The sequence below is a fragment of the Entelurus aequoreus genome, linkage group LG09 (assembly GCF_033978785.1).
Source record: "Entelurus aequoreus isolate RoL-2023_Sb linkage group LG09, RoL_Eaeq_v1.1, whole genome shotgun sequence".
Lineage (NCBI taxonomy): Eukaryota > Metazoa > Chordata > Actinopteri > Syngnathiformes > Syngnathidae > Entelurus > Entelurus aequoreus.
In genome coordinates, this window is record NC_084739.1 from 41,994,870 (window position 1) to 42,007,645 (window position 12,776).

The following is a 12,776-nucleotide window of genomic DNA, read 5'->3' on the forward strand; positions in this document are numbered from 1 at the left end:
TTCCCAATAGAGGTCTGGGCTGGATCTCACCTTGTAGGGAAAGGATGATTCTGAGAAAATCTAATTACAGAATTATACAGCAAGAGCTTGTTAATAGACACAACAAGAACCCTGAGAATAGGTCAAGGATGAGTCTGCCAGCATGGCCAAAAACATACAGTAAAACAAGGCAACAAATGAGTGGCTGAAGTAGAAGTACATTTAGAACCTCAAGTGGCTCCACTCCAGGTGACCTCAATCCCATAGAAATTATGTGGAGGGAACTGAAACGTTGTGTTGCCTCGTGACAGCCATGAAGTTTCCGGGATTGAAGAGTTATCTGTCAAGAGGAAGAAACCAAAATTTCTCCTGAGATGTGTGCAACCCTGGTGACCAACTACATGTCACGCTCTGGATCAAATTTGGGATAAAAAAAATGTACTTTTTCCCATCTGATTTGTTAAACTGTCTTTCTTTAAAAAAAGAAAAAAAACTGTTATTGCTTGTGTACTTAAGGGGCAAAACTTTCAAAAGTTGCACACGATCAAATAACTAGTTCAGCCTCTGTATTGATCATCATTCACATTCACATCTATGGACAATTTAATCTTTACTCAACCTGACATGCATTCTTTTGGCATGTGAAAGGAAGCAGGTGTTCTGGCGACGAGCGCTCCCCATTGGAATTCATGCACCCTCTGTATATGCAAATGGTATGAATACTATGATTGTATAAATGCTTACCTACTGCATCCAGCTGTGCAGGGGTGGCACCCATAAAACCATCAGTCTACCCAAGGGGCAGCTATAGCTATTATAGTAAGTTACCACCACCAATTATGGAGTGAATCTTCTTCGTATAATTGCTGATATGAAATAATAATAATAACACAGCAGTAAAATCGAACCCACGTCATGTGGCATAAAAGGTACGTTGAGTAGGCCATTAGAGAGAGATTAAGGCCCACCAAAAAAGGGAGCCACCGGGAAGTGGTTGTGGCCTTCATGGACTGACTAATTAAGGGGGGCTAGTGGGGGATTGATTTATGACCCCCGGAATTGGGCATGGCCTAAACCGGAAACAGGAAGTATACATCATATCCAGCGGCCATTTTAATTTTGTAGTTTTTTAAGCTGTCCGTCATCTCGGTTGTAGTCCTAATTGATTTATGACTCCTACAGGCTGACAAGGGTATTACAGTTTGTAGTTTTGGCGTGTAGTAGCCATCTTGGGTGGAGTCCAAGAATGTGTCTTTATGGATGTTAATGTTTCTCCTAGGAGACCGTCCAAATGCATGATGAATCACTATGCATGATTACATGTACATAATGACAGTTACCACAGAGAGCTAACAAATGTTAGTTCCTATGGATTAGTGTTGGTTTTTTTCCCCTAACTGGTATTGCCTTTAACACGGTCACACGTGATATACCGACAAGCAGCATCATAGCGACCAAAAGTCTGCCAAATCAGAGAGCCAGCTAATTATCATCAGGAGTCTGTCTCAGCACATGGTGACATCAATATTCATTTGTAATCATTACATGTCAGCTCATGTTAGCTCCACTAACCACGTTAAACCCAGATTCCGAACTAACAAAGGTTTTAACTCATTCTCTTTCTATGCCACATCAATGTGGAATATGCTCCCAACAGGTATAAAAGAAAGGGCATCTCTATCCTCCTTCAAAACCGCAATAAAAGTTCACCTCCAGGCAGCTACAACCCTAAACTAACACCCTCCCCGGATTGCTAATAATCAAATGTAAACAATCAAATGCAGATACTTTTTCTTATGCCTTCTGATCTCTCTCTCTCTTTCGCTCTCTCTCTCTCTCTCTATGTCCACTACTTTCTTTCTTTCTTTCTTTTAGCTTATTTCGAACATGAACACATTTACATCAGTTTGTTTCATAATACACCTTACGGTGCAACCTGGACACATCATCAGTGACTCTCCCGGGGTCATAGGGTGTTTCGGGTCTTAATCAAACACCCTCTCCCGGGCGACCCAGCCGAGGGTGATCAGTCCCTCGACTTGTGTCCAGGTAGCGCTCCACGCCACGCGTCCCCCCTCCGACGGTCTGCCCCGGGGTTGCGCCGGTGGTGCTTGGAGGTTCCAGGCACTGTGGGGAATGTCCGGGCCTGGGTCCTCCTCCGTCTCATCAGGGCCGTACAAGGTACTGGCCCTGTGCGTTGCACCACGGGTTTCCTCAGGCAGCCTATCTTGATCTTATGTGTCTTCATAATACATCACACAATTTCATATCATTTCATTTACATCATGCCCGAAAAGGAGTAGGAAGAAGCAAAGCTTATTTAATCCTACCCCTTTCCCACTTCAAAGCGTTTACAATTATATAAAATCATTTACTGACCTTTTTATATAATAAAATAACATCTATGAATTAGTATATACAACAGTTTGTAATATGTAATTAATTAATTCAGTCATTATTAACATACTGAGATGAAGAATATTTTCAATAAGGTTGGAAGTTTTTCTCATAATTCTTCTTCTTTGTACTTTTTAAGCACTATTAATTTAAACAACCTCTTAAACTGGATCATGTCAGTACAATTTTTAACTTATTTACTTAATCCATTCCATAATTTAATTCCACATACTGTTATGCTAAAAGTTTTAAGTGTTGTACGTGCATATAAATGTTTTAAATTATTTTTTCCTCTAAGGTTATATTTCTCCTCTTTAGTTGAGAAGAAATGTTGTACATTCTTTGGTAGCAGGTTATAGATTGCTTTGTACATCATTTTAGCTGTTTGCAATTTTACCAAATCACCAAACTTTAATATTTTTGACTTAATAAATAAAGGGTTTGTATGTTCTCTATATCCAACATTATGTATTATTCTAACTGATCTTTTTTGTAACATGGTTAACGAATGTAGCGCACATTTGTAGTTATTTCCCCATATTTCTGCACAATAACTCAGATATGGTAACACTAGTGAGCAGTAGAGAATATGAAGTGATTTTTGGCCCAGGACGTGTTTTGTTTTATTCATTATTGAAATGTTTTTTGCTACCTTATGTTGTATGTTTTGTATATGAGATTTCCAGTTCATTTTATCATCTATTAATACTCCCAAAAATCTGGTTTCTTTTACCCTTTCGATGTCTACTCCGTCTATTTGTATTTGCGTATGATGCTCTTTCCTACTATTACCAAATAGCATTATTTTAGTTTTACTGAGATTCAAAGATAGTCTGTTTTTGTCAAACCATCTTTTTAATTTGTTCATTTCTTCTGTTATTATTTGTATTATCTTCTGTGTGTTCTCTCCTGAACAGAAAGCAGTTTTATCATCTGCAAATAAAACTAACTTTAAGTCCTTTGTAACTTTACAAATGTCGTTCATATAAAGATTAAACAATTTTGGTCCCAGTATTGATCCCTGCGGCACACCACAGGATATATCTAGCCGTGTTGACATATTTTCACCCATCTTCACATATTGCTTCCTGTTGGTTAAATAGCTTCTTACCCAGTTCAATACCAAACCTCTGATGCCATATCGTTCTAATTTTTGTATTAAAATATGATTAATTGTATCAAATGCTTTTGTTAAGTCCATGAATACTGCTGCCGCACATTCTTTACCATCTATTGCATTGGTAATTTCCTCTGTTATTTTAATTAATGCTATTGATGTTGAGATATTTGCTCGAAATCCATATTGGTTCTCCACGAGCGTCCCACTTTTGTTTATAAATAAATCTAATCGACTATTGAAAAATTTTTCCATGATTTTGGAGAATTGTGGAAGTAATGAAACTGGTCTGTAGTTAGTAAACTGGTGTACGTCTCCATTCTTATAGATTGGTACGACTTTTGCAATTTTCATTTTGTCTGGGAATTTTCCGGTTAAAAATTATACATTGGTGATATATGTCAGAGGTTCTGAAATGTCTTCTATAACCTTTTTTATCGTTACCATATCTATTCCATGACAGTCAGTTGAAGTCTTGGATTTACAATTTTTTACAATTTTGATTATTTCTTCTTTTGTTACACTTTTAAGAAACATGGAATTGGGATTTCTGTCTATGAGCTCACTCAAGTCCTCAACTGACCCATCATCTGCATTTGGAATTCTTTGATCCAGATTTGTTCCGATATTAACAAAATAATCATTGAAACGTTCAGCTATTTGGTTCATATTGTCATTTTTTGTATGTCCATCTAGAAAGTACTGGGGGTAATCTTTCTTAGCACCATTTTTAATGATGCTATTTAGGATGCCCCATGTTGCTCTCATGTTGTTTTTGTTCTTGTTTAATAATTGACTGTAGTATTCCTTCTTACATGTTCGTAGTATACCAATTAGCTTGTTTTTATATTTCTTATACTTATTTTCTGCCTCTATAGATCTTTGTGTTATAAATATTCAATACAGTGTGTTTTTTTTGTGACAAGCATTTTTCAGTCCTTTTGTCATCCACGGTTGGTTGTTTTTCTTTTGCTTCTTACTACGTTCTTTCCATGGGCAATGTTTATCATAGAGTGTTAGAAAGGTGTTGACAAAATTCCCATATGCATCATCTACATCATCTTCATTATATACATTGTCCCAAATTTGTTTCCTCAGATCCTTCTTGAAAAAAATCATTCCTTCCTCTGTACATAGTCTTTGAAATGTCTTTTTGTCAATGTTCTTCTTCCTGTAGTTCCCATCATAAATAGTAAAGACTGGCAGATGGTCGCTGATGTCGGTTGTTAACAGTCCACTTTTTATATTATTATCAAAGAAATTAGTGAATATATTGTCAATAAGTGTAGCACTGTGACTTGCAATTCTGGTTGGCCTTGTGATTTGAGGATACAAACTCATACTATACATTTTATTACTTGCTGTCCATATCCTACACCCCCCCCCCACCACCACCACCACACCCCTGATTGTAAATAATGTAAATAATTCAATGTGATTATCTTGTGTGATGACTGTATTATGATGATAGTATATATCTGTATCATGAATCAATTTAAGTGGACCCCGACTTAAACAAGTTGAAAAACGTATTCGGGTGTTACCATTTAGTGGTCAATTGTACGGAATATGTACTTCACTGTGCAACCTACTAATAAAAGTCTCAATCAATCAATCAATCAAAACGTTTCTACCGAAGCAAAAACTCTTGCCTTTAACACAGTCACATAGGATATACTACCGAAGCAGCATCATAGTGACTATCGATGATGCCTCTCATTGGTCGGCATTGTTGTACCCACAATGCATTGCACTCACACAACAGAGTTAGTACCATGAGTGGAAATGATGGGCCAGATAATGACCCTCTCAATACCCCCTGCATTCTCCAGGTGGCTCTTTGAGAAAGCTGACATGTAATGATTACATATGAATATTGATGTCACCATGTGCTGAGACAGACTCCTGATGATAATTAGCTGGCTCTCTGATTTGGCAGACTTTTGGTCACTGTTATGCTGCTTCAACGGTAAACCATATGTGACTGTGTTAAAATCAAGTGTTTTTAATTCTGCAAAAACATGGTTGCTATGATACTGTTTCGACGGCATATCATATACAACTGGGGCACTATGATGCTGATTCGGTAGAAAAAAGTGGTCACTATGATACTGTATCAGCTGTATGTCATATGCAATTTGGTCACTATGATGCTGCTTCAGTAGTATATCATATGTGACTGTGTTAAAGGCAAGAGTTTTTGCTTCGGCAGAAACGTGGTCGCTGTGATGCTTCTTCGATGGTATATCATATGCGACCTGGTTACTATGATGCTGCTTCGACGGTATATAATATGTGACCTGGTTACTATGATGCTTCTTCGGCGGTATATCATATGTGACCGTGTTAAAGGCAATACCAGTTAGGGGAAAATAACCAACACTAATCCATAGGAACTAACATTTGTTAGCTCTCTGTGGTAACTGTCATTATGTACATGTAATCATGAATAGTGATTCATCATGCATTTGGACGGTCTCCTAGGAGAAACACTGATATCCATAATTTTTAAAGACAAATTCTTGGACTCCACCCGAGACGACCACTACACGCCCAAACTACAAACTGTAATACACTTGTCAGCCTGTAGGAGTCATAAATCATTAAGGACTACAACCAAGTTGATGGACAGCTTAAAAAACTACAAAATAAAAAAGACCGCCGTATATTATGTATACTTCCTATTTCCGGTTTAGGCCATGCCCACCTCCGGGGGTCATAAATCAATCCCCCGCTAGCCCCCCTTAATTATTGTCCATGGGGGCCACGCCCACTTCCTGGGGGGTCATAAACCCCCCTCAGTTCCAGTCATAAAACAATCCCACACATCCACCGGTGGTCCCCCTTTTTGGTGGACCTAAATCTCTCTCCGCCATTACACAACCAGCAAATTGCTAAAAACGTAGCTATATGTAGCATATATATACATTGTTTGGTTTTAATTTTGTGTCATTAATACTGCTTACAGACAGTAAATGGTTTGGAATAAGTTTGCTGTCAAATTTAATATCATACACTCTTATTGTTTTATTCTATTGGCATTAATAAAGAATACAACTATTCTTATTCTCTATCTAAAACAGATACAGACTGCAGCTCTCAAAAGCTCACATTTTCATTGGAGTTTCCGCGGTATATGGGTTATCGAATCTCTTCGCAAATTCAGAACCGCGTCCCGAATTGGTCACGTGGTACGGCTGGGTAGCGAGCCTTCACACGTAATTTTTGGCTCCTCCCCTACATGAAGCAAGCCTTGATACACGCTTTGAGGAAACGCCCCCTCCATTACTCAAGACACACCACGAAGCCTCGGCAAATGTTGTCACATCACTAGATTAAGCACACTCCCACCACCCGCAGGATATGTGTGCGCCGGCTGCAGTCTTACTACGTTCATATGCTTCAAATCGCTCCAGCTCTGAGCCACCCCTAGACACGCCACTAAATGGGGGCTGACCTCGTGTGGGCCCGGTTGCTGGTGGACTAACTATCTGCCTGCGTGCAGTGTGATCTTTTACTGTCCACTGCTTCTCTCTTGCCTTGTCCTCTGCTAGGCGCGTCTATCTATGACCAGCCACCGGCCCTGCGTGGCGGCACAGCTCTGAGGTTCCTGTCGCTGGCCGGCCTGGCTGCGCAGAGTCGGTGGTCCCTTGTTTCCTGGGCACCGCACCTGCTGTTTTGTGTTGGGCTCTCTGGGTGGCTGGAGTCGTATTTTGGCTCCGGCACACACTGTGAGACAAATATATTGTACTTTAAATACAAATTCATATACATACTCACATTCACACATTTATTCAAACATATACACACACACATGTATATTCATTCATTAATACATACATACGCACATGCATAGGTACTCACGCACATACATACACAAATACAGTACTTACATACACACTCACGGTGATTGGAGCATATACTTATTGGTCACAAGTGACATTCATGAAGTTTGGTTCTTTTACGAATTTATTATGGGTCTACTGAAAATGTGACCAAATCTGCTGGGTCAAAAGTATACATACAGCAATGTTAATATTTGGTTACATGTCCCTTGGCAAGTTTCACTGCAATAAGGTGCTTTTGGTAGCCATCCACAATCTTCTGGCAAGCATCTGGTTGAATTTTTGACCACTCTTCTTGACAAAATTCGTGCAGTTCAGCTAAATTTGTTGGTTTTCTGACATGGACCTGTTTCTTCAGCATTGTCCACACGTTTAAGTCAGGACTTTGGGAAGGCCATTTTAAAACCTTAATTCTAGCCTGATTTAGCCAGTCCTTTACCACTTTTGACTGCAACCAAGACCCAACCTTCGGGCTGATGATTTTAGGTTGTCCTAAAGAATTTGGAGATAATCCTCCTTTTCCATTGTCCCATTTAAAGCACCAGTTCCATTGGCAGCAAAACAGACCCAGAGCATAATACTAACACCACCATGCTTGACTGTAGTATTGGTGTTCCTGGGATTAAAGACCTCACCTTTTCTCCTCCAAACATATTGCTGGGTATTGTGGCCAAACAGCTCAATTTTTGTTTCATCTGACCACAGAACATTTTCTCCAGAAGGTCTTATCTTTGTCCATGTGATGTCAAAAAATAAGTGAAAGTAAAAGTATTTGGCAGACGCTTTTATCCAAAGCGACATACATAAAAAATACATATAAAACAATCACTGTAAACATTATCATTTAAGGGAAGAATGTAATACAAAATATCAATACAAAGTGTCAAGACAGAATAAACTCTCTGCTGCTGCAGTAACTGAGATACAGTCTATAGGTCCCTAAGATATATAGATATCTATTGTATTCATACATTGTTTATGTAGGATATACGCATGTAAATATAACCTAATCATTTTGTTTCTTCAATTTAAAAAGAGATGACCGTTTTTTCACCCTTTTCTGGGATTCTATATAACTTATATAACATGTCTATATTTGATCTCGGACGTCTGGTCATTTATAGCATATAAGAATATTCTATTACTGTTAAGCAAACTATGAATAATAAAACATGCCAAAACATGTGTCCTTTATCATAGCTACACGTATGACAAAAATGCGCGTGAAAATCAGTGCTATTCAGTGAGGTAAGATGAATTAAATGCGCTGACAGTTCATTACTCCTGCCAAATGAATTGCACTGAGTGGAGCGGATCACCACTCCAAGATGGCAGCCCCGCGTCTCGTCAGGGCCAGTAGGCAGTAGCGCTCGATGCTGCGTATTCTTATAAGATGTCTATGGTTATAGCGTTAGCAGTGAGTTTACAGCCTCACTGATTTAACTACATAGCAAATAAATGTCACGTTACTTAGCCAATAAACATTAGCTTACCTTCAAAACTTACCCTTCTTTGTGCAACTTCAAATGTCGAAAGAAGTTGGAAGTTGTTGCGTCTCCGTCTGTAATCTTCAAACTGCATGTTTTGCATAATGAAATTCGTTTTTTGTTGACCAAGTCGTAGTTTTTATACCCGAACGAAACCAACTTTGGCACAATTTTTTCTCACTGCCGTGTTGTTTGATATTTGTTCTTCGTTGGTTTTCCTGCAATTTGATTGGATGAATGCTGTGGGATGAAAATAATGTAGATCTAATTTGATTGGCTGTTGTATTGAGCGCACACGCTGGCAGAAACACAATGTAACAGACACACACACGTATACAATGAAAGATACGGAGCGGTCCTGAATAACTTTTTAATCTTTGGGTTTTGGGGAAAGTAGCAAGTCATGTCAAGTCAAAAGGCTCAAGTCCAAGTGAAGTCACAAGTCATTGATGTTAAAGTCTAAGTCAAGTTGCAAGTCTCTTTACATTTTGTCAAGTCAAGTCTAAAGTCATCAAATTCATGACTCGAGTCTGACTCGAGTCCAAGTCATGTGACTCGAGTCCACACCTCTGTAAAACAGGCCCCAAAACCGAGCCCTGGGCAACTCCACATGACAGGTTGGACACATTGGACAATACATCATTAAAATCAACAATAAACGTTTTTATATTTATATAAGTAGTAAACCACTGGAGGACAGCACCAAAAAACCCAATCGCAGATTTGAGTCGATTAAGTGAATTATATTTACATCATGAAATGAATTATGTTTATACAGCTCTTTTCTCTAGAGACTCAAAGCGGTTTACATAGTGAAACCCATTATCAACATCATTAAGATACATCTAAACCAGTGTGGATGGTACTGGGAGCAGGTGGGTAAAGTGTCTTGCCCGCTCTACCAACCGAGCCACGCCAGACCAAGTATACTATGATCCACAGTTTTAAAGGCAGATGTCAAATCGAGTAAAACCAAAACTGTGTACCGACGAGAGTCAGCGGCCATTGGACACTTTTCAAAAGAACAGTTTTGGTGGAGTGGATTGCCCTAAAAGCCATATTTATATTTATCATAAAAATCATGACGTTAGCTGCTTAGCTACCACTTTTTCCATGATATTTGACATGAAAGAAAGTTTTGATATGGGCTGGTAATTTATAGGCGCCACCAGATCAAGATTAGGCTTTTTAAGAATAGGATTTACTACAGCATGTTTAAAAAAGCTGGGGACTGAGCCAGACTGAAGTGATAGGTTTATTAATATTATCACCCAAGGACCGACAACATTTAAGAGCAGTGGTGTAGGAACAATGTCCACTACGCTCGATGTGGGTTTCATCTTGCCCACTAAAACCTGAACATCCTGTAGGCTGACAGGAGTGAAGAAAGACCATAAACACACAGGGGCTGTTAAAGTGCACAAGCTATTCAAAGGAGGACTGATACTATCCTAATGTCTTGCACAAAGAAGTAAAAAAATCTATTACAGCCATCCTGTGTGTACACAGGCACATTGGAAGTTGGAAGATTGATGCAACACGATTTTCAATAGTTTCAATTAAGACATAAGGGTTTTTCTTATAAAGCAAAACAAGATGTTAAAAGAAAGCTGATTTCATTTAATTTAGTCTTATTATAATGTCTTTAAAATGGAGTTTATGCACATCTACTTTCCACAAATGTTCCACTTTACGACAGCTTCTCCTAAAGCTGAAGATAGCTTTTTTTCATCCATGAACAATGTTTCTTATGAGAGCATAGATTGTTTTTAACTGCTGCTACTGTGTTCAAAACAGTCAGACAATGGCTATTGAAGTTTGTCAGAAATATGTCAACATCATCACAGCTAGCAAAGGTAGTTAGGTCAAAAGAGGCAGAAAACCCACCGATTGCAGATTCATTGAGAATACGTGTTTGTTTCTTCACTTTGGAAGTAGTTTGTGCCAGTGAGAAAGACAAATTAAAAACAATACAACAGGGGTCGTTAGTTTGAAGATCCTTAATAATTAATTGGCCAATTTTCACTCCAAAAGAAAGGACCGAATCTAAAGTATGACCTTTTGTGTGAGTAGGACCTGACACATGCTGTAAAAAATGGAAGGAATCCATAAGAGCTACCAGCTCAACTACCAAGGGACAAGATTAGTTATCAACACGGAGATTGAAATCACCAATAATAGACTGTCAAGTTTAACAATAGATGACATGAATTTGGTAAATTAATCTAGAAATGAACGAACAGGACCAGGCGATCAGTAGATTAAAACACAGTAAAAATAATGTTTAGTTCCCACCTTACATGTTAAAGTTAAAGTACCACTGATAGTCACACACACACTAGGTGTGGTGAAATTACCCTTTGCATTTGACCCATCCAGTGAGTAGCAGCAGTGGCCGCGCTCGGGAATCATTTTGGTGTTTTAAACCCCAATTCCAACCCTTGATGCTGAGTGCCAAGCAGGGTGGTAATGGGTCCTATTTTTATAGTCCTTGGTATGACTCCGCCGGGGTTTGAACTCACGACCTACCGATCTCTGGGCGGACACTCTTAACCACAAGGCCACTGAGCATTGTCTGTTGCACGAAGGAGTTGTAGATGTTCGTGCCCATCAGTCTGCAGCAGAAAGAGTCTTAGTAGACAAGTGCTAAGCGTGAGGCACGTAGTCCCGAACACGGTAAAATAACCCAGAGGGCACAGCTGGTTAAGATAAAATAACTAATTCTCCCGCTGCAAAGTTTCCGCCAGGCACATAAAATCCAACTAGACATGAAGAGGTCATTAAGGAGATGTGTTTGGTTAGTTATCGATCTAGCATTCTGCAGGCACAAGCATACAGTCGTTTCCTCTCAAGCCTGTGAGAAGCTGTGGCACAGCGGCCGCAGGCATCCGTGGTGCACACAGCTCTGTAGGGGAAGATGTCTGGCCAGCGGCAGATGACGCAGTCGGGTGGCCAGAGACGAGGGGGACACAGGCTGGATCCACCGCAATCCATGTGTTTCCAAGTGGACATTAGACAGAGTTATTACAGGTAGCCTCCCCAAAGTTGATGTCCTTGAGCTGCACTTTTTCTTCTTCCCCAGATGTAAAAAAGGTATTTCCTGACAGCCCGCAGGTAGACAGACCGAAGGTGTCACAGCAAGTAGGCGATATGACAGCAAGTGTTCTGTAGTGTAGCTGAGGAAGCCTTGCCGGCCTGTGTCAGCGAGGCGGTTCCCAGGCGCAACCGCAGACAAGCGAAAAACACTCCACAGCAGCGCGATCTCCATCGCGATGATAAAATACAAAGAGCAGGAAAAATTAAAACAAGTTGACGATAGAATACAAAGTGCTGTAAAGGTTTAAAACAAGTTACATCCACATCAGGCCGATGAACTGCTTAAATTACACGATAAAAACAAGTTTAAAAAAAAGATGAGGTGGCGACTTGTCCAGGGTGTACGCCGCCTTCCGCCCGAATGCAGCTGAGATAGGCTCCAGCACCCCCGCGCTCCCGAACGGGACAAACGGTAGAAAATGGATGGATGGATGAAAAACACATGGTGAGAAAGATACATTTCTACATTTTCGACATCTTTACATGACACCAGGAAATAATAAACCGTACATTTGATCGTTTAATAGTTTATAGTGTAGATTGTACTCACATTAAAGGTTCGGTCAATGCATGTCCTAATGCAAGGCTCACTTCTGCATTCATTTGATTCATAAGCATGCGCCGATACGGAAAGATGTTCCATATTCACACATACAGGTATATACTACAGTACATTCGCGCTCACATAGGTACCTAAGCTCCCGCATACATACACAAATACAGTACATACCTACACACTCAAGGTACATACATCCACACGCACATTCACTGTAGAAACATACATATAACATACATATACACATACTGTACATATACAAGCACATACTGTATGCATACTTACAGTCACGCATATAA